Source organism: Pongo abelii, chromosome 5 (genome assembly GCF_028885655.2).
Source record: "Pongo abelii isolate AG06213 chromosome 5, NHGRI_mPonAbe1-v2.0_pri, whole genome shotgun sequence".
NCBI classification, from domain to species: domain Eukaryota; kingdom Metazoa; phylum Chordata; class Mammalia; order Primates; family Hominidae; genus Pongo; species Pongo abelii.
The window spans coordinates 14,314,048-14,320,175 of record NC_071990.2 but is presented as its reverse complement, the minus strand read 5'-3'; the positions used below and the strand labels follow the sequence as shown (position 1 = coordinate 14,320,175).

The following is a 6,128-nucleotide window of genomic DNA, read 5'->3' as shown; positions in this document are numbered from 1 at the left end:
CTACAATCATCAGCACAGAAGACTTCTGTGACCAAATGCGTGGGTTTTTCCCCCACAAACAAAGCAGCAGACACCAGCTGTGTGTCCTCTAATTCAGTTCTGACACTATCTACCAGGAGACGCTGTAAGATCCCACAGGTTGAGGACTCAGTCCCCAAAACTGCCCCCCAAAAAGGCGCAAGTGTGGCCCTCTCTGGGACTTCTGATGGACTGGCTTTGGGTTGGGATCCCCATGACCCTCTTTTTGGATTTGATTGATTTGCTGGAGTGGCTCACACACCTAGAAACACTATTACATCTACCGATCTATTATAGAAGATATTGCAAAAGAAATGGATGAGGAGATGCATAGGGCAAGGCATGGGAGAAGGGGGGCGGAGCTTCCATGCCCTCCCTGGGATGCCACCCTCCAGGAACCTTCCTGTGTTCAGCTCTCCAGAAGCTCCCTGAAACCTGTCTTCTTGGGTTTTTCTGGAAGCTTCATGACATCACCATTCCTTCCCCTAGGGTATAAGGTGAGACCCTCTAATGGAAGGGTCTTAAGACCCACAGTCAGAAAGGTGGGGGAACATAGCGTGAAAGGAGGGCAGGAGGTCAGAGGGCTGCCCCTGAGGCCTAACCCACCCAACATTACAACAAAAGACTGGAACAAGGGCTATGGGAGTTACGAGCCATGAACTGTGGATGAAAACCAATATGTGTCTTAACACCACACTAACGCTTAGTACCTCAGCAGTGTACACAACAGGAGAACAGGACACTATCAACTGTTCACTTCTCAGTCTTCCAGGCTCTGTTTTCCTCTGAGTTTAGGTGCAAAGTTCCAGTTCTGCCCTATATTCCAATTCTGCAAAGAATCAAGGATCAAAAGAGCTGCACAGAATCTTTTTGAGCAGATGGAAAGGGGAAGAGACTCTGGGTTATTTTAAAGTATGCCCCTGGCTAACAGACAAAATGGACTCCATGTGGCTAACTGAGGTGCTCAGGGTTCAAACAGAACCAGGCAGCCAAAGCTGGGTGAGGGAGTGGTCATGTACTCTGCGAGCTCAGAAAGATGTAAAAGTGTCACTGGACCTCCTTTCTACAATCAAGCCAATCCAATTTCTGTTGTCAGTGCCAAGATAAACTGCAATCAGAACCACGCCCCAACACACACACACACACACACACACACGCCATTTGAAAGAAGCATCTGACAGAGACTTCTGGGTTTGGGCTTGGAAACCGCCCAGTCAGGGCTCCACTGTTTGGATCAATCAGAACTGAACAAGTTTAAATCTGCCATTTGCATGAATAAGCCAGATCAAGAACCAGGGCAAGAACTTTCCCTATTTAAGCCAGACCCTCCCTTTGTTCCTTGGTGAGCCCACTTTCACTTGTGCTGAAGGCTATGCCTCCCCAGTCTGCAGATCATTTTTCATAGAAAATAAAACTCTCCCTTTTTCCTCCATAGACCTCATGGTCTTCTAATAACAGTTATTACTGATTTTTTTTTTCTGTCACACATGAAAAGCCATAGTACAATGCCTGGTCCCTGGTGAGGAAAATGATCGATAAATAATTCATTAATATTAGCTGATAGTACACATAGACTCAAGCTGTCACATCTCCCCAGCGATACCAGACATCAGTATTATCATTACTGAAATGCTTTCCACTGACACAGATATTCTCTGGTCTTCCTTCTTTCTTCCTCTCCTCCTCTTCCAACTTCCCTCCTTCCTTCCTCCTTTTTGACTTCTTGCCACCTTCAAGGTTATTCAAGGATCAAAATATTAGAGGAGGATCAGGTTGTCATAGAGTGGTCTGTCTAATTCTCTCCAGGAGTGGTCACAAATAGAGCCTTCCAAATGTGAGGGAGGACAATGGTAACATGAATTGACTGAGTACATATCAAGTCTTACACTGTATACTTCACATGCAGTAACTCTCCTACTCTTCACAACAAGCATGCAAGGTATGTCTACAATTATAATGGAGTTGCACACATTTGGCTTATTCAACCTGGACAAATTCAACTGTGCATACTTGACCAAGAGAGAGGGATGGAGGAAGAGGACCTAGAGGATGAATTTAATATAATTTGCACAAGTGATTTTGCTCCCAGTTCCACTCAGTGAACTTAGACCCAAAGAATGCACAAGATGTGAATTCCCTCAAACTATCTCTGTTCCAGGGATGCTTCCCATGGTATTAACATCTCACAACACCAGAATGATTCTGATGATTCAATTTACAATTTTTTTTTCATCCAAAATGGCCTGTAAACTGAGGCCAAGAATTTGATCTGTTTCACTGTTGGAAGAAAAGCTGGCCGTGTAGACCCACTGGGAGATGATTTAGGAGAGAAACTTTATAAACATTTTGAAGAATTATCAGGAATAAATTTTGTCTGGGCATGATAACTCAGGCCTGTAATCCCAGCACTTTGGGGGGTCAAGGAGGAGGGCAGATTGCTTGAGCTCAGGAGTTCAAGACCAGCCTGGCCAGCATGGCAAAACCCCATCTCCACAAAAAATATAAAAATTAGCCGGGTGTGGTGGCTCATGCATGTAGTCCCAGCTACTTGGGAGGTTAAGGTGGGAGGATTGCTTAAGCCCAGGAGACGGGGGTTGCAGTGAGCTGAGATCGTGCCACCGCACTGCAGCCTAGGTGACAGAACAAGACCCTGTCTCAAAAAGAAAAAATAAAAAAGAATAAATTTTGACATATGCTATATCTTGCCTCATGTTTAGTTTTGTCTCATAGATGACACTTCATCTCCATTTTACAGGTGGGAAAATAGAGGCTGAGAGAAATCGAGTAACTTGCCTCAAGCCATATATTCGGCACCAAGATGTGATCTGAGCCAGGTGAGTCTGGCTCCAAAGCACATGCTCCTTCTGCTCAAGTCCAGTTCAGCTCTCTCTTTAAGTCCAGTTTCAGATGCTCACCTTCCTCTTGGCCATCTCCTGGCTGTCTGCATCATCTTGCTTTCCTCTCTCTTCCAAAGCCTCTGCTCAGGGCTATCTCGAAAGACATCAGGGGCCAGGATGGACATTCAGCCAGCTCATACTGGGCCGGCCATACTGGGCCTTCAACTGTTGTAGGCTGTCATCTGTCCTAATGGCCACACTGCCTTTCCAGTTGTTGGGATATGTATCCTAGTGCCCAAGCATTACTCCTTGTCACCCTGATACAATACTAAAGAGAAATTTATATAAAACAAAAGTAGCATTCTAAGTAATTTTAGAATGGCTTTGTCACTTGGGTAATGGATGGCCACTGACATCTTCATTTTCCAGAGCCAAGAACTGAGGTCCAAACAGCGTGCCTTGTGCAAGGCCACACAGGAGGTAAGTCAGGACCTGAACACACCTGATTCTGTATCATTTCATGCTCATGTTTGTGCCCTGCCCAGGAATCCCCAAACCCAGCTGCTTCAGTCTTTGCTGAGAATTTACGGTGACAATTTATGGGACTCTCTTCAGGAGAATGACAACTTGTGGGTGAACTCTTGGAACAAATGTGGATTGTCTTGTCTTCATTTGGAATGTATGACGAACTCATAGGGCCGTGTCAGAATGCAGAGCCACTGGGGGCTTCAGGACCCCGTGGGGGTGTAGGGGGCATTGTGTGTCTGCCTTGTTTTGATCCATTCTACTGCTCCAGATAATGGCACTGGCTGTACCAGTGGCCCAGATCCTTCACTTGCAGAAGAGCTTCCCAGAGAGGAGCAAGCGCTCCTGCCATCACCTCTGGTGTCATCCTATAGGATATTAAAACCAACTCAAGATTGTGTTGAAAACTGTTTTCCTTTTGAGGATGCTAATAAGAACAAGATCATATCAATGGGTATGGATCATGGCAGGATTTTCCTTCAGCTGAGTCTTTTAATGAGCCGTTTCATAATGAGGGCTGAATCTATACACAGTATCTGCATGCTAGCCAAGGTTTAAAGGCTTTTATAATATTTTCCTCCATTCTCACCCCCTTCGAAGCCCTGGCTTTAATTCTTTTAAACAGTAACATTAATTGGCTGTTAAGTAAAACAGGAGAGAACACAATAAATTTATGATATTTTGAGAAGCTATGCCAGTTCTCAAGCATTCAGAGAAACAAGCTTGGCTTTTATGAGGTAATTATGATTTAGTGTTTTCTCTTGCCCTGTTGAGTCTGTGGGCTGCCTCTAAAATGGATCTGGAATGAATGTCAAATCAGGATTTACAGTCAACCCTTTTCAACATATAAAGCACAGGAGAAGTTTATTGTTTTGTTGGGTTTTTTTTTTTCTAAGCAATATTTCCTTCTGCATTTCTGTGCTGTTAGGTTTTGTAGGATTTCTCCCCTCCCATTTGAAATGGTATCTATAAATTACTTTTCCTGATAAGGCTGCGGTATCATCAAAAAGTGATTGTCTTTGCAAGCAATCATGACAAAGCATGTCAATTTAAATCATTTCTTTCTCTTCCTCTCACTCTTTTTTCCTCTTACCTTCAACAGGAAACTATCATTTCAATGTTTCCACCCTTTCAGAAATGAGCAGGAATTGACTAAGCTTGATGAGTTTGAGGTATAAGAGATCTTCATGCTCCTTCCTTCTACCATCTTTTTCCCCTGTTCTCTCTTTGAAGTGAAAACTGTGTTTGGATGTTATCTTCAGGGAGAGCAGACTCTGGGATCATCAGGCTCCAAGGCTTTCCGCCCTTACTCTCCCATTAACATGCTGGGATTGACACCACCTTTGCAAAAATTATGACAGTGAGAAAAATCTGACATAGGAAAATTATGTCAGTTAAAGAGATCTGACCTGACCAACTCCATCTTGCTTATAACCTCCAAGCTGCCCTTGTTCATTTTGGGGCATAGGCTGAACTAACTTTGGGAAGAATTTCATTTATAGCTTAACTTTGAAACAACTATGATAACAGCCCTTTCCCTGAAATGAACCCCCTCTTTGCTTGGGGAACAGACCACTTTTGTAAAACCAACAGATTTGCCACAAGATTAGAAATTATGGCTCAGGAGTCATGCAGCCAGAGGCCACAAGATTCCTAACCTCCCCAGGCACTCCTGTGAATAACATCACTATTGTAAAATCTAAGATTGGTGTTCAAGATATTTTTCAGACCCTGCATTCTGATGGACCAGCTGTCACCACCCAGACCAGTAATCTGGGTCAACCAGTTCTGCGATCCTGTCCAGGAACAGAAGATAGCAAGAAGAACCTGCTTTGACCCTCTGTGATTTCATCTCTGACCCAACCAATCAGCACTCCCCATTCCCTCGCCCCCTGCCTGCCAAACTATCTTTAAAAAACACTAGCCTCGGCTGGGTGCTGTGGCTCATGGCTGTAATCCCAGCACTTTGGGAGGCCAAGGCAGGTGGATCACCTGAAGTTGGGAGTTCGAGACCAGGCTTGCCAACATGGTGAAACACCATCTCTACTAAAAATACAAAAATTAGCTGGGTGTGGTGGCAGGCATCTGTAATCCCAACTATTTGGGAGTCTGAGGCAGGAGAATCACTTGAAGCCGGGAGGCGGAGGTTGCAGGGAGCCAAGATCATGCCACTGCACTCCAGCCTGGGCAACAGGAGTGAAATTCCATCCCCCCCCAAAAAAAACAAAACAAACAAACAAAACCCTAGCCTCTGAATTTTCAGGGGGGTTGATTTGAGTAATAATAAAACTCCAGTCTCCCAGTTAGCCAGCTCTACCTGTCTTAAACTCTTTCTCTATTAGAATTCCCCAGTCCTGATAAATAAGCTTAATCTGGGCAGCGGGTAAAATGAATCCATCAGGCAGTTACAGGATCTTAGGCAGTTGTTACTGAACTGAACTTGGGTCCACTCACCCAACATGAAAAAAAAAAAAAAAAAAAAAAAGCCAAACACTGACACTGAAGTTTGCAGCAAAAGAAAGTGAGGCATTTACTGCAGAGTTCCAAGCAAGGAAGATCAGGCAGCTCACACTTAAGATTCAAACTCCCCAGTGGTTTACAAGCAAGAGTTTTCAAGGGCAGGGGTACATTTCAGGAAAGCAGAAGTTAACAGGCAAAATGGTAAATCAATACATAGAGGTTAAACATTGGTTTGGCCCAAAAAGGCAGGATATCTTGAAGACAGGGCTTACAGGTCATAGTTGGATT

General features: G+C 44.2%; 1 long non-coding RNA gene across 1 annotated transcript; it reads left to right on the top strand.

The window, feature by feature from the left end:
• The first annotated feature begins 1,299 nt into the window (after window positions 1-1,299).
• Window positions 1,300-4,195, top strand: LOC134761606 (uncharacterized). Its single transcript, XR_010140517.1, has 5 exons — window positions 1,300-1,360; window positions 1,825-1,957; window positions 2,774-2,852; window positions 3,285-3,335; window positions 3,652-4,195. It is a non-coding gene; the product is annotated as an uncharacterized LOC134761606 (long non-coding RNA).
• The last annotated feature ends 1,933 nt before the right edge of the window (window positions 4,196-6,128 follow it).